Source organism: Stylophora pistillata, chromosome 5, assembly GCF_964205215.1.
Source record: "Stylophora pistillata chromosome 5, jaStyPist1.2, whole genome shotgun sequence".
NCBI lineage: Eukaryota > Metazoa > Cnidaria > Anthozoa > Scleractinia > Pocilloporidae > Stylophora > Stylophora pistillata.
Genome location: NC_142523.1, coordinates 20,268,869 through 20,295,030, shown reverse-complemented (window position 1 = coordinate 20,295,030; position 26,162 = coordinate 20,268,869). Strand labels below are relative to the sequence as shown.

The 26,162-nt window shown below is 36.6% G+C and overlaps 2 pseudogenes; both read right to left on the bottom strand.

Moving 5' to 3' along the window:
• Window positions 1-265: 265 nt before the first annotated feature.
• LOC148730722 (uncharacterized) lies at window positions 266-5,112 on the bottom strand (annotated as a pseudogene).
• Window positions 5,113-12,965: 7,853 nt separating this feature from the next.
• On the bottom strand, window positions 12,966-15,078 carry LOC148730721 (uncharacterized; annotated as a pseudogene).
• Between the last annotated feature and the right edge of the window lie 11,084 nt (window positions 15,079-26,162).

The window sequence follows — 26,162 nt, the reverse complement described above, 5'->3', positions numbered from 1 at the left end:
CAGTAACCTCTGCCAAAGGCAAATCTTTCAATTGACATCCCTTTTTTAGTGTAAACAACCAAATCGCACCATTGTGCACCAGTTCAGCCCTTTTGTCCCTGACCTTGGGCATAGTAAGCATGGGTTCTTTTCAGCTTGCACATGTTCCCAACCCTCTTCCAAAAGAACTTGGGGTCTGTGCAGGCATCTAGGGGACTCACTTGAAACCTTGTTTCCGGGCACTTGACTTCAAGTAGTCCAAAGGGATCTTCACAACTGGGGTCTATTACCTTTCCATCCGCAGAGCATCCCAGTATTGGAGAATTAGTGCATACAACAAATCCACTTTTGAAAACATGTACTGGTGTTTTTTGACTGTGCATGTATTTGTGATACCTGTCAATTGCTACTGGCTCATATTTAATCCCATGAGCTGTTTGTCTAGAGTGGAATGTCTTTGGGCACATGATTTCTTGAGCAAATTTATCATGACTGCGTTGTCTGTGGGATATCAGATGAAATTGAGATGCTGTAAAACGGTACTTTCGCTCAAGCTTCCACCTTTCAGAAAGTGACTGATCTTTTAGTCTCCCTCTCAATGGCATTGACAGTCTCCTCATCAATGCATAATGATTCATACAGGTTCTTCTCTACATCTGTTAGCTGACTGTTTTGAACTGTAAGCAGTCCACAATCTCTTAAAGGAAACCTGGGATAGGTTAAAGGCTGGTTTTCTTCCTCCCCCGAGGCACAGAGGAAATATCAACACAAACATTAAAGTTGGATTCTGTGTGGGCTAGCTGGTAGCTTAAATAAGAGCCCAATGGACTATGCCTGAATCCTGTTTCTTTCAGATGTCTTTCACTCCCAAGATCAACAAGTTGAGCAAGACCCATTTGAGAGTTTATATCTCTGATTGCCTGCTTGAATTTTTGCTCCTCTGCACTGTTGTACATTGCATTATTTCTTGCCTCTTAAAGAAGACAATGAATCCCTTTATTTCCACGTTCTGTAACCTCCAGTTTGGTTTTTTAGACAACCACATCCATAACAGGCTGAGGGTAGATGGTTTCACAGCGACTTTTTTGATGCCAAGTTTGAAGTTTTGAGGTGCGAAGCTGCTCTGGGATCTGATCAGCTTCATTTTCTAGGTCTTTAGTAATTTGAGACCCATATAGACTAAATTTACAAGCCTTCAGCATTAAGGCTAAAGAATGGTTGCAGTAGCCCAAGGAACCTTCAACACACGAACATTTGGAGTCTTGCACTTCGCCTGAGACAATACATAATGCTAAAAATACATTATGAGGGGGATCGTTCTTTTGAAAGGAGTGATAACATTTGCAACGCATGAAAAAGTATCTTTGGCCACTGTAGCTTTCAATGTTCTTAAGATATTCATCCTTTAGAAATGTTGTGGCTCTTTTGAGCCCGGTTGGAACAGATTTCTTACCGGCACAGCCCAAACTCTTTCCAGTTAGTGCAACAAATTTATCCATCTCGGCACGGGAGAAGAGGGGCATTTTCTTTAGTGAGCTCCCCCATCCACTCGTCGGGTAATTGATCTGGCATTTACACTGAGAAGGACTTGCTCCAGTCTCATGGCCGCTGCTTCCTCGCTCCCTTGCAATTTTCCTCTACGTATAAGTTAAGTCTGGATCAGGATCGACTATCGCGTCTTCTAACCCCGACTTGATATATTCATCAACCCTGGAGAAAAAGTTTCGAATTAGAGTATATTTCACTCAGATATCGAAACAAAACTATATTTAACTTGCTCAACATAAGACGTTTAGATTACCACTTATATTTGGCTATCGATCGTTATGTTATCGTTATTTGGCTTATCGATCGTTACAGTTTTAGTAGCTGAGCTTTTGTTTTCAGCCCTTTGCATTTATCTCCCCTACATTTTAGCCAAAAGCTCAAGGCATAGTTGCTAAGCTCTGCAGGGTTTCTTCCCTCTGAAGACGCTCCAGGAATATCGTCTTGACTGAAATTCACTGCAGAACTCGCCGCCACTTTTATAACTGAACATTCGCCAATGTCAAACTACGTTACATCAGCTGATCCTCAATTAAACTACATTGTAAACAGTCAATAATTCTAAAAACCTTCGAACAAGACTTACAGTATCAATAGATCGAGCGATGCCTCGTAAGCCTCGTTTTGGTGAACTCGGCTCAGGTCTTAACCGCGCGTCCGCCACTTATGAATAAGGCGTATGCAGTGGTTTACTCTTGTTGGTGGTTAATACGGAGGTATCGTGACCTTGGGGATTTTGTGGTTGACCATGGGATTTGGGTAATTAATCTTAGAAGTTTTTTCTAACACCCAGTTAATGTTTCTTTATTTCTCGGCTTGGATTCTTAATACAACTTTCTTCTTTTAGGACTAGCTCAGGTGTCAATACTATTCAATTCAATTCAATTCCACTCTGATTGAAAATGCTGTTCCCTAGCGTATTAAGGCAACACTAAAGGTGACACTACTACGACTGTCAGTCTTCTTGCATCGTCATCGTTCTATCTCAACCAGCGAGTCGCGTTGAATTATGCGCAACAGTACCTGCATATTAAGTATGCACCTTCGAGTTGTTTACGCAAAATCAGCTGGATAACTGGATAACCCAGCAAAATTGGCAGTCTGTTTATGACGAGCCACTTGTCATTGAACAAACTCACTGTATTCACCAACATCCTGTCTGCGGCTGTAGATACATATCTACCCTTACGTAAGATAAAAGTGTGCTCGTCTGATCAACCATGGATTACCGCCAAAATCAAGTCTCTAATCCACAATGGCCAGAAGGCTTTCCATACCAAGGGTAAGGATTCTGAGGTTTACAAAGCCTACAGGAATGCTGTGCAGAATAATTGTTCTATCGCCAAGAAGACCTTTCTCACCTGCAAAGTAGCTGCCTTAAGATCTTCGAAGGTTAAGCTTTGGTGGAGCGAAATCAATAAATTGAGTGGCAAACGGGGGAGTTCCTCTCCCTGGCATCTACAAATGTTGGACGAACAGATGCCAAATGAGGTTCTGCTTGCCGAGCGTTTCAATCAGCTCCTCGGCAACCTCACTCTGGACTTCTCTCCCTTGGAACCTCCTAGTCCTAGCATAATGGCCAACTGTCCTCGGTCATCTCGCCTCGTGGTGGTATCCCACAAGGTACGCACTTGGCTCCCCTTCTTTTCGCTATACTTGTGAATAGGCTGACCAGTGAATGTTGTACTCGTCTTAAGTACGTTGATGACCGCACCATCATGGAACTTATTACCAGGAACTCTAATAGTTGTCTGCCAAACATCGCATGTAACGTAAATAAGTACTCCCTAGAGCGCAAAATGAAACTTAACCCTAAGAAGTACAAAGAGATGGCTGTTGACCTTCTCCAGTATAAATCAACATGTTCTAGTCCCCTACTTATAAGGGGCGCCCTAATCGAAATGGTATCCCAGTACAAACTGCTGGGAGTCATAGCTTCTGATGACCTTTCATGGAACGCACATGGTGAGTACATATACGATAAAGCAACCAAACGCCTCTCCGGGTTGAGGATTCTTAAGAAAAGTGGACTTTCACCTTCCCAATTAGTATCTGTATATTGCAGTACGATTCGCTCTGTGCTCGAATATGCCTCCCCTGCATGGGCGGCACTTCCAGCCTACCCAAGTGACCTTTTAGAACAATTCCAGAGGAAAGCTCTTTATATTGTGTTCCCTGATCGTTGTTATAGTGACGCACTGATTCTTGCTGACCTTGAACTCCTTAGCGGTAGGCGGCAACAAGCTTGCGTGAATTTGCAAATTCCTGTCATATGTCAGGAACACTTAGTAGTCTCTTTCGGGTTCTGCTTGTTTACTACCACGGTTATAATTTACGCTCAGGCTCACAATCGTTTCAGACTTCTACTGGCAAATGCAAAAGATTTAATGATTTTGTAAAGTCTGTCAAATTTTGAAAAGTATGTCACTACCGCCCCCTGTAATTCAGTTGTTATAACAATACTTTATTTCAGAACAACATGCAAATACATAGTTATTAAGAAAAAGGAAACCCAGAGGTTGGCCCTATATCAAGGGTCTCCTATTTATGTAATAAATCTTACAGAACTAGTTAATAAAAATATAAGAAAGTCAAATAAGACACAGCTAAATATCAATTATAAAATGACGATTCAATAAATATGCATATGTTTCTTCAATTTTGATTTCAACTCACGAACGTTAGGGCTGTCACAAAAATTAGATAAATTAACAGGAAGATTATTCCAGGGTTTGATAATTCTGACATAGAAATAATTTTTGTAACAGTTCAGTTTTGCGAGTTTGAGTTGTAGTTTATATGGGTGGTTAGATCTCGATTTAGTGTTTTTACAAAGTTTAAAATAGTCGCTGAAATTCAACCATTTAGATATAATACAGTTTTATAACATTCCACTAAGGAAAGGAAATCTCTCCTTTGTACTAAAGAGTTCCATTTAAGAATTTTACACCTCTCCGTATACGCCATCTCTTGTCTTCTTTGGCCTAAGGCAATTCGCAAGGCTCTTCTTTGTATCTTCTCAATTTCATCGATGTCTTTGATGAGGTGTGGTGACCACACCGGGCAGGCGTATTCCAAGATTGGACGAACCAAGGTTTTGTACAAGTTTGAAAAAATATCTTTGTTTTTACCGCCTACTGTGCGTTTAAGTAAGCCAAGAACCTTATTTGCTTTGTGAACTATTTGTTCAACATGCTTTGACCATTTCAGATCACTAGTCATAATAACTCCAAGATCTTTGTTATTAGATACATTCCTCAACACTGTACTCAATGTATTGTACCGTGTGGACTTTTTGTCTCTGTTAGGTGTAATTCTCATGACTTTACATTTGGTAGAATTAAATTTCATCTGCCAACGATCCGCCCATAGGTCGAGGGTGGTCAGATCTATCTGTAAAGCAATAGAACCATCGATATTATTTATCTGTCGGTAGATTTTGGTATCGTCGGCAAATAATTTGGCAGTAGACGTGATGATGCCAGGTATTTCGTTCACATAAATAAGGAACATAACCGGTCCTAGTACTGAGCCTTGAGGGACACCAGATGTAACTGGTGACCAATCCGAGTACGATCCACGTACCATAACTCTTTGTTTTCGATTGGTTAAGAAGTTCTTGAACCACAGGTGCAGCTGCCCGTCTATCCCGTACCTATTGAGTTTTAAAAGTAGGCGCTCATGAGGGACACTGTCGAACGCTTTTGACAGGTCCAGAAATATTACATCAGATACTTTAGACGAATTTCTTGTTACTGCAGTAGGGTTGAATAAACGATTGATTGATTGATTAATTTATTTTCTACCCTGAATTTAAAAAATTTTTACGGTTGAGATCGGCCAAAACAGAAACAAGACTGATGATATAAAAATCATAATTAGGGTATTGGTAGAACAAGAATCATTCTTGAAAAGAGATATTAGGAGAAAACAGCCCTAGAAGACCTACATAACAACAAAATAAACAGGAGATTGGAGAAGAGGCGTTCACAAGTATCGACCCCACAAATGCTATGTGATCTTACAGCAGATTATCTAATTCAAAATTTAGTGCGAAGATAAAAAGGTATAAGCTTCTTACACTCAGGGTCATCTTAAAGAAAGGGGTGTTGAAGGTGTTAGATCAAACTTTAAGAAATATTCATGGATCGTGAATTTGACAGAGAATTTCATCTCAAAAAACGGGTCTGGAAATAATTAAAAGTACAAGAAGCAGAAATTTCCAGGAATTCCTGTGTGAGGTGAACTTTTACTACAGAGATTTACTCTCATCCTTAACTAGCAGATTGACATAATCAAAAACAGCTTAACGCGAAATATACTACAACTTCCATTTACCGTATAAACTGAACATCTCCTTCTATGCCAAATTCACAACGTTACCACAATAAGAAGGTGAAAGAAATTTTACTTAGATCAGACTGCCAAAATGAAAGGGAAATAATCAAACTGCTTTCTATAGTTTTGCATTGACTGGCTCAAAGTAATACTATATTTATATTCCTTTTCTTACCTCTTAACTAAGTCTAAAACCACACTTAACGAGAATTCTCGCTTTAGCCAGAATTTTCAGAGAATTATTATAGATTTCAGCTTTGTCTTTCAACATTTAGGAAACGTTTTAAAGGTAAATGACGTACAAAAAGCAGAAACGAGTATGGCGAAGAATTAGGGTGAAAAAATTTTATCTAACTATAGTACGGAGATGAGCCATCTTAAAAATATAGATTTGAAAAAAACTAAAAAATCTGTATTGATTGATTTTATTTTAACAAAGGACAAAAGATTGGCTGAATAAAACCAACTCCAATGCCAAGACCACAAAAATCTGTCAAGCAAATGGTTCAAGAATATGAGAAAAAGAATATAGTACCTCGTATTCCAAAACCAAGGACTATTAAAATTTTTACCAGTTCCAACACGTAGAACTAATATTACAATCAAGGATAAAGCACTGAGTGAATTTACTAATTCATTTGAAATCAGTATTCGTAGTGATAATAATGCTTTGAAACAGTTGAGAGAAACAAGGAAAGCGATTTTTCATATTTTACATGTAAGAGGTCAGTTATTGGAAATGAAAGGTCTTAAGTTTGTTGAGACTTCAAAAATTACTTTTTAGTAAATGAAGGGTGCATGGTGACGATGAATTTCAAAATGCATTTTTAAATTAATATTCAAAAATTGTGATTAATGAGGCTGATCTTGAGAGGGATCTTAAAATTTTAAGCCCTGAACTTCTTAATACAATTGGTAATTGGATTTCTAAAGGATCTGGATGGACAATAGATAGAGTTGATCAACAATTTATAAATATCGTTATATAGGACAATGAAAGGCCGACTCTTCATAATTATGCAACTTCCAAGTAAATTAGTACTTACAAAGAGTTTGATAAATATGAAGAATGGAGACAATGAATGTTTTAGAAGGTGCCATGCAAAGCATCTCAATTCAGCAGAGACTAATCAACAAAGAACTAAAAAGATAGACCAACAGTTTGTTGATAAATTGGATTATTTAGGTGTTCATTTTCCAGTTTCACTGAAACATTACAAAAATAAGATCGGAAAACAGAATGACATTAAAATTGTTTTCGGTTATGAAAATAAGGAATTTTACCCTCTTCACATTTTAAAAGAAAAAGTTGAGAATGAAATAAACCTGCTATTGATAAGTGATGATCACAAGAGCCATTATGTATTGATAAAATATTTTAAAAAAATGATGAGGCATAAAACCAAGCACAATGAGAGGAAACATTTTTGCATGTATTGTCTGCAGGATTTTAGTAGTAAAAATAAACATAAGGAGAATTGTATTGTTATACAAGGAAAGCAGAGTATATAAATGCCAGAAAAATGTGAACAAGTTTTCTATGGCTATATACAGACAGATTCCACTTCCATTTTGCATTTATGCTGATTTGAGGCCATAACAGAGAAAATACAACCTTGTTCTCCTTTTGAAAGTAAATCTTATAAAGAAGCTTATCAGAAGCACACAGATCGATTGGTTATGCCCATAAATTGGTTTATTGTTATGATGACAAACTCAGTAAACAAGTTCAGAATTTCAGGGGTATAAGAATGCAGTAGAGAAATTTTTTAAACAGATTCTTGAAGAAACAAATATTGCAAAGATATAGCCAAGAAGCACCACAATAAACCTTTGAAAGAATGCATCAGAGTGAGAGATCTATCATGATCATATTACTGGAGAATTCAGAGGAAGTGCACATCAGGATTGTAATTGGATGACATTCGAAATAATATGGAGAAATGTCATGGCTTTCACATTGAATAATAATTTGTTGTTTCTTGACGATTTTCAGTTTATGAGCAGTTCTCTTACAAAGCTCGTTGATAATTTACCTGAAGACAATCTCAAATACACGAGACAAAAGTTCAAGAAAAATGGAAAATATAAACTTATCAAACAAAAAAGTTTTTATCCATATGACTACATGGACAGCTTTGAAAAATTTGAAGAAACACAGCTGCCACCAAGAGAAGAATTTTACAGAAATTCTGACTAGCAAGCACATAACAGATGAAGAATATGAACATGCTCAAAATGTTTGAAAGACATTCGAATTGAAAAATATGGGTGAATATCACGATTTGTATAGATCTGCAAAGTGATGTGTTGTTGTTGGCTGATGTAGTGTTTGAAAATGTCAGAAATACATGTTTGCAATAATTATTATAAACTTCAGATCCTTGTCATTATTTTACAAGTCCTGGTCTTAGTTGGGATGCAATATTTAAAATGGTTGGCATCAAACTTGAACTCAGCGATAACAGATGTTGACAAATTTTTATTCATTGAAAAAGGGATGAGAGGTGGAATCAGTTGTATTGCCAACAGCTTTATCCTGAATTAGGGTTAACGTTTAAAGGAAGTACACTATTAGAGTCACTCAGCATGATCAAAGTCCAATTGGCTCAAACAATATATAGATTGTCACCATTACCTCTTGTAAATCAACAATCCTTTCTTGGTGCTGCTTTAGTGTGTAAAGATTTTTATCATAATAAACCAATAGTTCTCTCAACATACGCATCACAACAATTGTTTTGCCGCACCCACTTTGATCACAAACAGTTACGGTATTCTGTATTGTTCACCAATGAAATCATTCAAGGCTCTTTTGGTTTTATTTGGATTTCTTGTCAATTAAGTTAGAAATCTTTATTTACACATTATAGCCAGACTGAAAGTACATAAGCACATTTTATTAGTTAATTGCTCAGTTGAGATAGACTATTTATATCTGGATATCAATAGACTGAAAAAGAACACTGAAAACAGAGCAGAAGCCTCAGAAATGAGAAAAGCAATCAAACAAACTGTCAGAAATTATAATGATCAAATAATTGATTCACAGTTTGCAAGCAGACAGTTTTTCAAACCTGTTATAGAAAGTCAGACAGAATTGAAAAAGTCAGTTGATGAAAAACTATACAAATTGGTGAATTAAAGGAAAATCAGTTGGCAATAAGAAAAGATCTCTATGATATCACAGAAACGTACAGAGACATCATTATTACTTTAAACAGAGAATTACTTAAAATAATGCCAGAGATCAAACCACCACCAACAAAAACTTTTATGCTCATGAAGGGTTATCTGTACAAGACATTGAAGTGCTCGGTGACCTTTTGATTTTTCAAATCAGGAGTAATTGAAGAAGCTTTTCCACTTCCATCACAATTGTTTAGTGCAACTCTAGAAGATTTTAATAAGTTTAAAGCTGAATCTGGAATCTTTGCTCAACAAATTGGAAATTTGAAGAAAGAAGTAAAGAATAAAAAAAGATTCTCCTCTTTTGGAGTTTTTTGATTCAGTTATTAAATCACCTCAATTTACAGAGACTCACACATTCTAACTTATAAAAGGTGATTTAAAAGTGATAAGATGAAAGTCGATCAAGAAAGGAAAAGGAATGAGGAACTACAAACAGAAGAAAAGAAATGCATATAAAATAGATAATGGATAATATGGTAATTGATGATAAATGTTCCAAGACTGACGAATGAGATGGTTACTGAACTACAAAAAGGTGGGCAGATTATTATGACGGTAAAAGCCGATAAGAGTTTGATGGATTTGATTACGAAAAGGAGAAATGTAGTGCTATTGAAAGCTATTATAATATTCAATAATAACTCTCCGACTTGCAAATATGCCAAAACACAGAAGCAGTGGAAAACAATATCTTGTTGATTCAAAAGTATTTTATACAACACCAAAAGATTTGATTCCAGGATTGAAACTTCTTACAGGCACATTAGACTTGCAGGACACAATAATATTCAACTCAGCAATGAAGCATAGCAAATTCTTGACCATCTCATCAAACTCAAAGTAATTGATTTGTAAATGAATACAATGAATATGTCAAAAGGTTTATAAATCAGTATAGGCATATTGTATAATGAAAAGAACATTTATGAGTTTTTCTTCGAATCATGGTGGAATTGAAGGCTGAACTAGCTGTCACTCATGATTTTACAATTAAAACCATAAATCATAAAAATAAAAAAAATTAATGCTACAGCATGTTAGTATTAATTGATTTAAAAATTTCTCAGGCACAAATAAGGAAAGTTGTTCAATATGGAGATTTACTTTGGGCTTCTCTTGCTCCATTTGCCAGACCTCTTCTAAGCAAAGCCACAAGTGCTGTTGTGAAGATAGGAAAAAGAAGCACTTCCCGGAATAGCAACTGAGGCACTAACCAGTTTGGCAGCTGCTGGCACATCAATAAAGCACTCAGTTTAGGAATGAAAAATAGAACACCACAAAATGGTGGTGCAACAAATTGATTCCACCTCAAGCAATATTAATCATGCAACAATTGATTCCTATGCTCACAACAGCACACAAAAATGGTGTTGCTGCTGCAGTGGCGAACGATATTCCCTTTTAAACCAACAAAGAAACAGCAAAATAGTGGTTTTCTTCCATTGCTTCTTCATGCACTTGGAATGTTGCCAAGTTTACTTAAAGGAAATGGAATCGGTTCAGTTTTAGAAACTGTTGTGGGTAAACCAAAAGTTTTCAATTCAATGAAACCAGGTTGGCAGGCATTTATGGATCCATGCAGGAATACCAATTTGGAAAGACATGTTTTGTGAAGAATTGTAACACACCAAGTGGCCCATCACAAAAAGTCCACCAGTAATTCAAAAAAGTAATAATGGTCAAATTATGTCAATGGCAACACCTTTTTTAGTAAACTGGCCACATCAGGATACCATTGGAAGAGGTGTATCAAAGAAACAAAAAATGATCTTCGAAAGAAAAAAAACGGGCAGTGGACTAATATTAAGCAAAAAAAGCCCACTAAAAAGCACTCCAAAACATAATTTGTTTTTAAACAAACCACTGATGCCGTCAGTTTGAGAAAATTACAAGGCCATACAGGTGGTAACGATAATATCTATCTCTTTCTGATGGCACTATGAGTGGTGATATTTATATGGGTTCAAAAGAGATAGCGAACATGAAAGAATACACAAGATTAGGATCATAAATTATTCCAGTGTTATTATTTAAAAATTAAAAAAAACAGCATTGTCTTTCAAATCTTATAATTTATTAGCAAGATTTAGTTTATATGCAATTTAACAAGACATTGAATGAAGATTCTCAAACAGAAATTGATGGAAAAAAGCCTTGAAAAATACTTTCTATTACTCCAGCTACAAGTTTCAATGCAAGGAAGAAAGAGATATTCAACATTTCTGATCCAACAAATTCTAAAGATGCTGCAAATAAAGCTTATAAATATAGACTCACACGTTTCAACTCCCGTCAAGCACAAATTATTTACCATTACGCGCCGGGGCCAAACCACCCCTCAAATCGGTCATTGGAGGCGCGCACTGTGTCATGGGTACAACACAACATAGCGGAGGACCTGTTCTAAAGAAAGCTGTTCTAAAGAAAGCTCCCGGTTAGCTCAATGGATAGAGCGCTGGACTGTAGTGCGGGAGGTCGAGGGTTCGAGCCCCGGCCGGACCAATACTCAAGGCCTTAAAATAATTGAGATTAATTTGCTACCTTTCTATAACATCAAGAAATGGTTAGATATTCTAGTCTTCTCGGATAGGGACGAATAAATGGAGGTCCCGTCTCCTGCAGGGTTGGGGCAGGAGACGTTAATTTCCCACACACGAGATTACTGTGTGATGGATGTCCTCCCCTGGGGTGGGATGGGTGGGTTAGGACAGCAGGTCCACATCAGCTATTACAGCTGCCAAATTAATCAACCTGCTAAAACAAATAAATGAACAACAACAACAACAAACCCTCCTCGGAGAATTAACAGGTGTTTGCGGAGAAATATGCGCGATTATCTATCTCAAACTGAAAGTTCGGCTACGATGCACACCATCTCCAGATTTTATCATGAAGTAGAGACGGCAATAGGAATGTTGGAGGAAAAATATGTGGGTGAATCGCGGAACAAAGAAATTCAACGACTTGTTGGGACCTAAAGAATGGTTATTAATGCTCTAAAGAAGATCCATACGAAGATTGTCAGTAGACTTCGACCAACACCCAGTCTAACATACCCTTGGAATGGTGAATTTTCCCTCGATATTCCGCGAGAGAATTTTGATGTCCTTTTGAAACATATTATACAAAGAGACAGTTACGGGCATCAGTGCAGGGAGTCTACAGCTGTGGTTAATGTGGAAGTAACACGGATAAATAAAGCTGTTTTTATCTTTGACAAAATTAACATTGAGAGTCAAGCTATAGCCAAGGATGATCTACTGAAAAAGAAACCTACCAAAACTAATGGGAGATGTGAGGTTATTGTTCACAACGGCAAACCACTAAAGTTTAGATACAACAAAAGATTCAGAAGTGTTCTCAGTTAATTTCCATTATGGCTTTTGGAATGGGCATGGAGTGCCACAACATTAATTTTTGGCTTGTAAGAGGTTGTATAGCTAGAAAAGTACTGTTTTGTTTACATAAATGACAATGGCATGGAATATTGGAGTTTTATGCCATAAATACACATGAATTAGATTATAGAAACTATGCAGTTTTTGTCATAGGTTTTGGTGTTTCGTTTTGGTTGAAATTTGTTTTGTTAAGGGATTTAAATGTTAGGATTTTTACAGCATGTGATACATTATTGTTATCGGACAAATAGCTTATGTGAGTTGGATTGGATTTCAGATTATTGTTTCCAGTGTAGCTAACAAATGAAATTCAGATGCTATAATATTTAAATTTGGTATTCTACAAATGTTGTTTCAGTCAATTGTGATCAGAACCATTAAAATTATTGCTTAGTTTCCACGACAGATGCTGTTAACCAAAAAAGAGTCAGTTTTATTGTAGCACCTGCAGATGTTACTGCCCAGCTTGGTACAATTAACGAACTGTTCTATCTAGGCTATTAACAAACTGTCTCAGTATTTACACCTCTGGTTTTTGTTTAAATTCCAAGTGTTTTGTACATAAGCCGCTAATTTAATATGTTTGGCTTCTCTCCCCTGCTTGGAATTTAATCCAAGTCCAAACCCACTCTCCTTGAACAGTTGTTGGGTGCAGTAGGAGATGGCATATCCAATTGTCCAAGTTGTGGGGTTAATGCCACCAAGCAAAAGGGAATGATTATTGAAATACAGTTGGCACTTGCTTATAAGCTCTACCAACTGTTTTCTACTAATTTCCACCCTTGAAAACAGTGACCCACTGTCTCGTAATTGTAAAGCTGAAAAAGCTAAGTCATGCAGTTTTACTTTAATTGAATTTGAAATATTGGCAATGCCTAAGAGGACTTCAATTAGAAGCCCAAAGTGCCAATAAAATCTCTTGGACTCTAAACCTGTAAAACGATAACTGTATGGAAGCCCTCTCTTTCGTTTCTCAGAATACCAAAGGCAAAAATTTTTGTACAGACGTCCACACTTCATGCGTTCTTTTATACAATTAAAGAACGTCACTAGAGGGCAGAAAGTTGGCAAATCTGATAAAACTACTACAGCCTTCAATTGATTAGGATTGGTGTGCTGCATGGAAAAAGTCAAGCAATTGTTAAACCGCTGTTGCCAACCATTGTTGATGCTGTGCAATGGATCAGGCTTTATCAAGTTAACTTATTTTCCAAGGGGTGGTGCAAACTTCTGCCTGGAAAGGTTAGGTAAAGTAAATGTAAGATTAAGAGTAGACCAAAAAAAAAAATCAAAAAATCAAACTGCTTTTAAAAATTTTAAATAAGAGCAAAATTAATTGAGTGGCATCAAATACTCTACCTGGATTTGTTTTGTGGTATGAATTTTGTTACTTCACCCCTCTGCTTCTTGTCCGGATCTGTGAGACGCTTTTTAAAATTTTGAAATTCTCTCGCCACTTCTAATCTCTTTTCATAACTCCGTGGCTGCCAGGTTCCATCTGAACCTCCTATGGTGCCAAACATTATGTGCTAGCTTGTTGCTTTGCGAGACATTTGCAAATGGGGAAAAATACGTTGCCGCATTGTTCAACTCTCCTGAGAAAGAGGAGGCCCACTTCATGTCTGAAGGAATTAATTTGATGGTAAACCTTACTTGATATCCCTTCTCAGTGGTCAACAGTTTATTTTCCACTTCTTCCATTTCTTTTGTAAGTTGTTGGGTGTAGGCTTTCATCAAAGGGTGGTCCTCTTGACAGTTGGCTCTCAGCAGCAGGTGATTTTCATTGCAGCTCTGGGTGCGATTTAGCAGGTTTAGGAAACCGACTAAGTAGGCTGCAAGGTTGATTATAAGAACATAACAGATCAATATCAGTACAGTAGAAGTATTCACTACCAGAACTATGTTATGGTGCCCTCAAGTGATATAAAAAAGTATTAAATATAAGAATATTAATATTATTAATATGGACCCATCTTTATTTACAATGAAATGCATGTGAAAGATAGTTCACAGTATCCTTAGGTACAACTAAGCTCTAAAAGATATACTGGCAATTCAAAAGTTTCTTGCAGTGATTTTACCTATACTGGCCATTCATGCTATTCTAAACTAACTATACATGCTTACCAGTGGCGCAAACATCTTCACCAAATGGTGCACCATCTGCCCCTATAGCAACCCAGAATAGTCCCTCTTCACCATGAAACCAATGAAGTATGGGGATTTGTTTATGAAGATTCATATACAAGTCAGCTAGCTTTAAGAGATATGGTTTAAGTGGTCTGTAAACACCAGGAACACATTCTGTAGATAGCTCTGTGGCTAGTGTTTGTAAATCTCTCAGTTCTCCGACATCAATAGTTTTCAAAAATGACATCAGATTTTTATTGGGTAAAATTTTAGGCACTTCAACCCCTGGAAGAAATTCTGCTTTCTGATTTTTTTCCCTTCCCCCCCCCCCCCCCTGACTCATTTAAGACATCAGAACTATTTCTTATGCTGGCGTATTTTCTCTTTCCAAGCAGCCTACTTTCATAAAGTACTCGCATGCTTCTAATTTTGTTTGCTTGGCTCCTTCATATTCTTCGACCTTGCTGTTCACAATGCTTGGAACAATTGAATCCATGCATTTCTTGCAATTGGATATATACTCTCTCATCTCTCCAGTTTCTGCTGAGGTAATCAAAGTTGCCCAATGGCCATCTTTTATTGATTTTGTTTGTTCTTTCTCAGAAGTGTAAACATGACTGTCACAGTGGATTGCTTTTACAGCATCAACTGTTTCCTGTCTTCGTCGCCTGAACTGGCTTGCTGATAAACTCAGTATTTCACTATCTGCTGGATTGATTTTACTGATCACAGACGGCCTCCTCATTTTTCCTGGTATACTTGGGTGTTCACACTGTTGTGTATTGTTCTCAATTTCTGTGAGCTTTTAAAAGAGCATTTCCTAACTAACTCATTAACATAACTTTGTAAACATAATACTACCTCTATCTAAAAAAATAGTCTGTGATCTCACTAATATCATTCAAGTATACACCTAATCTGGATGGTGCAAACTGCTGGAGGTGTCACTCTGTAAACCGGTATTATGGTTAACTGGGTTAGAGCTAAACCTAAAGCTGTGTGTGCACATACACCTGCAAATTACTCCATCTGCATAGTAACAGCACAAAGCACATGAAATGCATCATACAAAACTAAATTTTGAAACTGAATTGACAATTAAAATGTGTTTTTACTTTATGAATATCTATTCTTCTAAAATATTTGAGTAATTAAAAAGAATTTTAGTTGAAAAGCTCAGTAAAGCCTGCTAAGATATCCTGCCACTACAAACTTGCTGATATATTATAGAAAATATGCAATTAAAAACTTCTTACCTTTCTTTTTCTTCTCTCTATTTTCTTTGTGTTTAGTATTCAGCATTTTCGTGAGCTCTTCCAACTCCCCTTCCTTCTCAACAAGACAATTTCTGAGGGCCTCAACAGCTCTGGATTGTTCGGCCCGCGCATTTTGTATGGCAATCTTTTTGGCATGTTGGTACGCACCAATATTAAATCGACGTTTTACTTTTCACTCCACGCAGTATGCTGAAACACCAATGATTTATTTTTTTCATCAAATGCTATTTGGGACGCAAAATCAAACTCTTTAACAAAGGAAGAATCGAACTAAAATCCTATCATTTTACTTTTTTCTCGTAAACTACATACAGTCCAAAAAAATATAGTTACAAACTCACCTTTCGCTGCCCACTTCGACAAGTATATTGTCTTCTTTTACCCCTCCAAGCATGCCCCAAACAAGGGCGCTTCAAGAATAACCCTTGCAGTTTACATACCAAAACAAAGCTTGTCTCCTCTAGAAAATGAGTTTGCCCGCCGTTTCTCTGTTTAAGGTACCCAGTCTTCACACGGCGAGATTTTTCTCGGCTGGTCTGGAGGAGAGATCGAAGAAATTCAGGCCAGAAGCCTTTGCACGCATTTTGGCCGCCATATTGAAAATTTATTTGGGACACTCAGATGACCGATTTGAGGGGTGGTTTGGCCCCGGCATTTTAAGTGGTGGACTAAAACGAGTGGTGTCAATTGATATGAATGGATTTAACCAAATAGTTTTGCCGGATCCAGTTACTATCTACCATGCAGTCAATTATAATTTCATTTTAAACAATTTTCCTTATAATATATGAGCAAACAGATTTATTGAATATTCAAACTCTTCAGGTAATAAGTATGATGCAAAAAAATAACAAAGCAATCGATCTCAGAGAAGGAATAATTAACAAATAATTCAGCAATGACAAAATCTCTATTTACTTGAATCACATGTTTCTTCACATACAATTGGCAACTATTTTCCACTTTCTGGCAGAACTCTTAAAGGGAATCTGAATTTCAATAACAAAAGATTGTTAAATATTCCACAAGCACAAATTACATGTATCAGATGGAATTCCAAAATCTTACACAGATACATCATAATCAACAAAGTTTTGAAAGGAGAGGAAAATTTCACAGGTGATGTCAATGACTGGACATTCAATCAAATAAAAATTATGTCAAAAATACATCAACTGCTTCTGATGCAGCAAATAAATCTTATGTTGATTAAAAAATTTCAAGTAGCAAGGTGATTTAAAAAGTGATGGAAGTGTGAAAATGAGAAATAATCTTGACATTAATAACAACAAACTTATATCTCTAAAAAATCCTGAAAAATTAATGACCAGGATGCTGTCAATCTCAAATATTTGAGAGACAATTATACAACACAAGTGGATGAAAGCAATCTTCTCAAATTTTCTTCAGTTAAAAACGGTTATGATGCAAAAAATACAATAATAGGCTCAGTTACAAATCCAACTGCAAATGATCAGGTAGTCAACAAAAACTTTCTGCAAAGTGAACATAGTACAATCAAAACTAACTATCAATTGTACGTCGAAGACAGATAATCACATGCAATCAATGGCACAGAAGAAAAATAACTATTAAAATATGACATTATAGGAGCACCATTCACTGAAAAAGACTTGAAACTATAAATTCAACAAGAAGTCAAACCATTCACATTTCATCTCAATGAATCAAAAAAGACATTATTCGAGCAGGTTTGGTCTGAGTTTGTGCACTTTACCAACAGGAGTATATACACTTTCCTTTGAAATGTTTTGGGAAGGTGACAACATCAATTACCAAAATGTAACAATTGGTGTAATCTCAGCCATTGAAACTATTGAATGCACAGCACCAAAACATTTGCAAAAGTCCACTCGAAACAAAATTGACTTGCATAAATATAATAAACCAACAACCAATTATCTTTATTTTGACTTGATATTAGAAAACAAAAGTGGAATCGCTTACATTGACAATTTCCAAAGTTATGTTGTTTTATGGTGCTGAAGAATTATATAGAAATAATTTTTGAGTGGAAACTTACAATACATTTTTCACTTACAATAGAAATGAAAATGCATTAGTCTAATTGATGAAAAAGTGAAATTTGAAAAAAGAAATCAAAATTCAAGAAGCAGTGAAAAATAACAATTCAACAACCAGGAAATAATTTGATCAACAAACTATCGAATCAACTGCAATGCCTTTAACATAAAATCAACTCCATACAAAAAGGGCAATTATCTCCAATATCAACTAAACCTTCATGAATATTATCATCACATAATCTTATCAATTTCTTTTTTCATCTCCTGAAGTCTTTTTGATCTTCTTTCTCAAAATCTGTCTGCATGCATCACAATTGTTATTTACCAATCCAAAGTGAATAATTGTTATAATCACACATACTATATTATTTTAACTATATAAATTAGTTTTACATACATTTCACACACCATAACATACAACATCATCTTCAGAAACAATGACATTATCAATCAAAAACTGCTTAATCACGGCAAATTTATTACCTAGTAAATGAAGAAAACTCTTGTCATTATTATTCATAACATTTTCACCACATTCACATACATTCTTTTCAAAATAGATACCACTTTACCATTTTTAACGTCATTTAGACTCATAAAATTATTGAAACCTTCAACTGTAGTCACACATATCTTTCTCTATCTCATTATCATCATTATATGAATATTTTTATCAAATTGCAGAGAATCCATCTTGCCATTCAAACAGTACATACAGTTTTTAACCACTTATTATATTCACTTTGTGCTGCAAGATATTCTAAGCATCCTTTTCCAGAAGAAATCTTTTAATTATCCAGTCTCAAGTTACTCTGATCTTTATCTCTAAAATAAATTTTCCTTCCTTTTGGAATCAAACCATTAAAACATTCATAAACTAATCTATGAGCAGCAGCACCATTATAATTAGATGGATCATATTCAACAACAGACCAACGAATACGTATTCCTTTACCATGAGTACCGGTATATAATTCATGAATACAATTATAAATTTCGCAAACACTTTTATCTGGACAAGCAAAAGCATTCTTTAAAAACTGGATGGTGACGATAATTTCTTACATTCAATTTCATAAAATCCGAACCGAAATTTTCTAAAATAATTCGGTTAACGTCAACAGGTAAATTTGGATCTCTTAGTTTTAGAATTGGTTTTAAACCTTTATCAGTATTACCAAAAATTTACGACGAGTAAAAATAGCTTTTTCACTTTCCATATTTATAACATATGTGACCGGGCACAGGATTTCGTACACTAACGCTTTACCGTTTAACGAAATAATCCGTTTACTATCCGTTTATTATCCGTTTAAAACGGATCATCAAGCGTTTAAATGCTTTCTTCATCCGTTTAAACGCTTTGCTCATCCGTTTAACGTTTTCGACAAAACGTTTAAACGGTTAACCTATCCGTTTAAAAAAAATCCATCCGTTTAACTGTTACTTGAATCCGTTTAACGTTTTTGAAGAGCAACGGTATAAAACAGGCCCAAGAAGCATCCGTTGAAAATCAATCACGCTTCGATCGAGATGATGTTACAACTTACTGTTTGCAAATCTCTGGTATGAGAAAGTCTTCGATTAGAAGAATTCTCAATCAGATATTGAGACACGAGAGCTCGCATTACCTTACGAAAACAGAATAATATTCGTTAAGTAACACGAGAAGTATGGGGGCCCATTCTGGTCAAAATCATATTAATTATTTTGACTAATACAGAATTAATAAAACTTTTTGTTCAGTTATTTTTTGTGGTGTCTTATAAATAATTATATCCACTCTTCGAATTATTTTTACGTATTTGACATCTTATTTTTTACTTCTTTTAAGTCTGGAATTAACTTTACTTGTGTCATTTTTATTTCATTCCTTTCTTCAATTATTTTTTCCTACATGCACGAATTTCTCAGCAAATCCCATATCTCATTGCGGGCTGAGTTGAAACCATAGCCCCTGAGAATAATTCCAAGATGGCGGCCAGAAACGTAGTTTTTCGAGAGAGAAATGAGCGAGGTTTTCGTAATTTTCAGCAAAATTTGAAGGCAGTGTTTCGGCTTTTCCTGACTCCTGGGAATGGAAATTTAACAACCGATGCTTCAGTTGAAGGAAGACATCATCTGCTAGATGCCAGAGGGACTTTGTCTTTGTTAATTGTTGATTTGGAAAGAGGTGACCCCAACCCAACAGGTTTACCGGCAAGTAATTTACAAGCACCCCTTCAGAAGTTAAACGAGTTTGTGGCTCAAATGATTAACATGTTGCCAGCCCAGATAGAGAGTAGACAGCAGGCTGAAAATTCTGATCAGGGCACTGCTTTTTCGACATCTGTGACAACAGCGCAGTTTGGACCTGAACGGAGACGTTTTGACATCTCTAGGGACCAGCTCGAACACTTGCGCTCACTTTTTTCTCTTGGAAAAAAATAGCAAATATGCTGCAGGTGAGTGTTTCTACCATCCAGCGAAGGCGCAGGGAGTTTGGGCTCAGTGATGAATTTGAACGTTATTCAGACATAACAGATTATGAAATAGATCAGATTTATGCAAGTGTAAGAGGTAACTCACGTGAAGGCCCCCTCACCCCTAATATGGGAAGGAGGAGGTTCATTGGTGCATTGAAAAGCCGTGGTTTACGAATTCAAAGATGGAAAGTTAGCGAGTGCTTACGCCGCGTTGATCCCATTGGCACTGCTTTGCGATGGAGAATGACAATTCATCGCAGAAAATATTTTGTTCCAACACCTAACAGCCTTTGGCATATAGATTCTGGGCATAAACTTCTACGGTACAAACTAATCACTCATGTTTGCATGGATGGCAAGACCAGATTGTTAGTTTATGTTTCATGCTGCAACAATGGCAAGGCTGATACAGTGCTCTCTTTGTTCCAAAATGGGGTGGAACGGTGGGGACTACCTTCACGTGTTCGCTGTGACTATGGAATGGAAAAATTCTATGTTGGCCAATACATGATTGAACACCATGGAGAAGGCAGAGTAAGCATAATTACTGGATCCTCAGTGCACAACTCCAGAGTTGAAAGAGCTCATCGAAATGTTTACTCTTGGGTGCTCGCCTTTTATTCACGCATTTTTGAGGCAATGGAAGATGAAAGCATTCTTGACATATCGGATGATGTTCATTTATTCAGCCTTCACCATGTCTATGTTCTCAGGATCAGTAGATCTTTGAATGAGTTTATTCAGCAAATGAACAATTACCCAGTTTTAACTTAAAACAACCAATCACCCTTACAGATGTAGGAAAAGGGAATGTTAGAGAACATCCATTCTGGGCACAGTGCACTTTCATCAGAAGAAATTTAAAACTTTGGGGTGGATCTAGAGGGTGCACTGTTAGTTAAAGAGACGATTACCAGGTTAATGTTATCCCTCCAACAATTGAGTTAACTGAGCAACAGTTAACCCAAATGCCAAGTACACTGCAAAATGATGAGAACTGTGGAGTTCATATTTTCAAGCAATGTGTAGAGTTAATTCATTCTTTCTTGAGGTAGAGCTTTAGACCATGTAAATCAAGCAACATTGACAGCATAATGAGAAGATGGAAGATATCTGGATGTAGGCATTAGATGTGTGTTCCATTTATTGAATCACTTAGAGTAAGCTAGGGACAGCATTTTAATACAAGATTTCTGTTCCAGTTTCCATGGAGGCAGACGGTGTGCGTTGTGAGTCAATTTTATTCTAATTTTATTTCTCTTGGATTAAAACTACTTTACTATACAAACAGGAACAATAAACAAGAAGCATCAATGATACTAGAAAATATCCATACCCAGTCAGGGTGGGGACTTTGTAATTTATTATGAATATTGTCTTAGAAGGTGGGTGGTAGCAGGGTAGACGTTTTGACTGATGGTGAAGGAGGTATGGACATTTTCTGTAAAAACTCAATGCATGTATCCCATATTAACTTCTTACAACAGCCAAGTAGTAAACGCAATCCTACACTGTTTTCTCTAGGTCAAGTGCATCCACAATTATAACAGTCAAAATAGGTCAAGCATCTATGCTATAGGTAAACTTATTCTGAAAAATTTCCTTTAATCACTCCTTTCAATAGATCCACTGTTCAAATGGAAGTTGAAAATGCAAACCATTCCTTGTTTCAAAAGTCAAATGTTGATTGGATCTCAGTGAACCCCATGTGACAATATGTGGGAATTTTTTGAGAGTTTTTCCAGTAACACCAAAAGAGAGGCCTTGTCTGTAAAACAGTTTGTCCAAACAGTTAAATGCTGATCAAACAGTCATCAGAAAAAGAAATCATCTGCATAGTGAGACAGCACTGGTAGTTATTGTCTGAATAACAGAAGTGCCATTTTTACTCTATTTGCTGACTTTCCAATCAATTTCTCTACATCAGTCAGATGTAAAATTATATAATTATAAATATTTCCATGCTTTGGTAAAAGTGATGAAACAAAAAGAGCATTAGTGTTAAACAAGGTAATGTTGACGAATTTGTATTACTGAAAATATCCATATACAACTTCCCCCAAGTTGGCGGATAATTTGACCTTGAACCTCTGGAAAATATTGAACCTGCAGTTGGAAATCTGCGATGAAGTTCATCGACGGCGTTTTCTGAACGCGAACTGCACCTAATACTTCGAGCTGGAAATGGAGCAGGGTTTGATCTTCCCACTACGTTTGAAAGTTGAGTTATAGTTTCTATTGCACTTTCTGCAATTCTGATAATTTCATCCTTCTGAGAATCGCTCCACCAGCCGCCATATTGTATGAGGGTGAGCAATGGCGTATGGGATTCCCCTCAGCCCGCAATGAGATATGGGATTTGCTGAGAAATTCGTGCATATAGGACAAAATAATTGAAGAAAGGAATGAAAAAAAAATAAGGTAAAATTAATTCCAGACTTAAAAGAAGTAGAAAATAAGATGTCAAATATGTAAAAATAGTTGGAAGAGTGGATATAATTATTTATAAGACACCACAAAAATAACTGAACAAAAAGTTTTATTAATTCTGTATTAGTCAAAATAATTAATATAATTCTGACCAGAACGGGCCCCCATACGAGAAGAGCGAGATTTGTTTTCATGCTTATGCAAATTTATTTCGATAGAAGTTTACGGTAAAATGATTTACCGAATCGGTGGCTATCGGGTTTCTCATCTTTTATTTCCATCGATTGAAAGGAAACGAAAATGGCTTTATTAAAGCTATAATTACAAATTACTTTACGAAAGCGAACGCTAGATGACACATGAGCGAAAGAAAGTTGCATATGCAAAGTTGTTTCGTAGAGGAAACGATGTAGGAACATGAAAAAAAACATACTTTGCTTCTCAATTCTAATTTTTTTTTTCTGTCGAGAATGTTCAGTCCGCATGGTATGATTGACTGATTGCTTCCTCTGCTTATATTTTATGGAAATTTTCAAACGCATTGCGAGCTCTACCGAGCGAGACTCGCTCTCGGCTTGCTTTACTCACCAGTGGATAACTTAATTGCAGGCCATATAGTAATTTAATTTTACTTCGTTTTCTATTGGTGTCAGTCGAATATAATATTAGCATGAAACGTCAGTGTTCCGCAAGAACAAGTCGTATAATTGTTCGCAACCGGCGCTTTCTGTTAGTTACGTGCATGGCTTATCCCGCTGTTCTTTAGCCCTTCTGATCCGTTCAAGGCTTTTGTCCATCCGTTTAACGTTTTAAGCTATCCATTAATAGATTCTGTTCAACTGTTTAACGTTTTAAGCCATGAGTTTATTTTTTTTCTCGACCGTTTAATATTTACGGAATCCGTTTTTGGACTTTGCTCTACCGTTTAACGCTTTGGACTATCCGTTTAAATGGATATGCAAACCATTTAAACACTCTTACTACCCGTTTATTATCCGTTTACAAACCGTTTATTTTCAACCATTTAACGAAAGAGCGTTAGTGTACGAAATCCTGTGCCCGGTCACATATAACAAGAGTAAACCACTGTATAATCAACAGAAACAAGCATATGAAATAGCCGGCTCATCCTCGGTGTAAAAACCCGTGAAGCTCACGACTGACGTAAAACAAAGACAACAAAGCATTATAAACAATAGCGTACAGCAGAATAATACCACATGAAACAAAGAAAACCTCGTCAGGTTTTTACACCGGGGATGACCCAAAATTAATAGCCACTGTTGAGGCCAAACAAAAAAAATTAATAATTTCGTGCCCGCAGCGTCGATCGTCGAGTTGGGGGTCAACGGAGGTATGTTTGTTTGGTAGTTGGAGGTAAGGAGGGCAAAAACATGGCAACTGTGCTAGGACACCTATTTTACATACTTATTTTGCCGCAGCGGGATGCCAATATAACGACTGCTGTCTGTGTACTACTGTAAATAATAAGATTTAAAGTAAAAAAAAAAACACTTCATTTTTCCTTTGTTTTGTATCCAGGTAAGCGACGCGCTTAAGCCTTTATAGCTGGCAAAGATACACTAAAAAGCCAAAAATTACAAACAGGTCGATACCTGTATTGCTGTGCTTGGTACTTCACTCGCGGGGGTGGAGACCCATAGTGAATTGTTTGCTCCATCCTTTTTCTTTGCAAAGAACACAAACAACATTCTGAGCCTTGCGAGAAAGAAAAACAAGCTTCTACCTGCAATATCAACTTCCTTCCAGAGATTCAACACTTGTTCGAAGCCCAATTTCTCTAGTTTTGAATAGTTTCTAAAGCTGCTAGTCTTTCTGGAATAGGAGTTTGGATAGGAGCTTTTGGCCAGCAGTCAAACGTGTGAGAAAGTTCACTTCCGGTAGTTTCCCGCCGGATCTAACGCTAAAATTTGAAAAATAAGAATAACACTTTTGTTCATATCGCATGGGCAAGTATTTCTGGGATCTCTGAGAGGTCTGATTTACTCCAGAAATCTGCTTTATCCCGGTTTAGGGAATCTGATAGTGTTTCCATCAATGATAGCCTTAACATACGTAAAATATCAGTATGTTAGTGCGAACAGGTGGCCTTTAAGTCGCATTCACATGCGACTGTTTAAAAACCTTGTACAATTTGAAGAAAAGTAATGCATTGGCAATCGGCTACGCAGAAATTCTAAACGCGATTTTAGAAGAAAATTATGGATTGAAGGTAAAAACCAGACTATTCCTGACTTGAAGGTCAAGTACATCTTAAACGCAAACAAAAAATTAAATAAATAAACAAAACGCCGGCATTTTTTTTTCTTTTTGAACTTCGTATGTATTTATTTCCACATTGGACTTCAAACAATCCATCAGGTTATTAATTTTTGTAGGCAGCCTCTTAAGTAAAAATTTCAAAATATATACGGAAAACACGGAGTCAGTTATTTCTTTCTTCGAAGGTCTGTTAATACTCACATTGCGAACCTTTCGCCGGTATATTATTCTTTCCACGTTGTGCGTTGAAGGGTAAGTTTTCGGCCCCTTTTGAGGTGTGGAGTTGTACGTAATCAATTTTATCGACACCCTTCTTCTTACGCACAGCCACCATGTTAGATTCACATGAAGCATAGCTGACGCCGCGCGGATTCGTCGTGACCGGAATTGTTAGTGATGGTGGGAGAATAAATTCTAAAGTCTTCCAGTTGCCAGTAGCACGACTATTTTTGCAACAACATTTAAAATTTTGCAATTTCAGGTCAAGGGAAAAAAGTGTAGATCAATCAAGTAGAATGCAATTGGAAAAAATAGAGCGAAGTGAAGAAAAAAAAGAAGAATAATGATCTCTTGCATTGTATATAATGGATGGAGATGAAATAAAACAAACCATATTTAGTTTAAATGTTAACTTCAGGAGTCCTTATTGGCAAACTTTACCAATCTTTCAAACGGGTAAACTTTCTGTGAAGCTTCAGATTCATTGCTTATCACGACAATTACTACTTCGTAGAATGATGGGGGAGAGGGGGGGAGGGGGAGGAGGGTTCAAGCTGAAAATTGCATTATGATCCAACCACCAAGTCTTGACTTGACAACTAAAGAACATGTTTAATCAAGAGCCATTTCTTCAAGCGTTCAACTCACCTTTGTTTATGTCGCGATGTTTTCAATAGAAAAATCTATTTTTAGTTTGAATTACCGCGGTATGAGATTCCCCGGCCGCCCACGTAAGCTCTTCGACCAATTACGTTTAGCTAGTTGTTAAATTCAAATTATTTCCCGGGAAAAGATAGTCTGAAATAAACCATTCTCCGACAATGCCTTGACATAGGCTCAGTGCGGGAGTTGAACGCT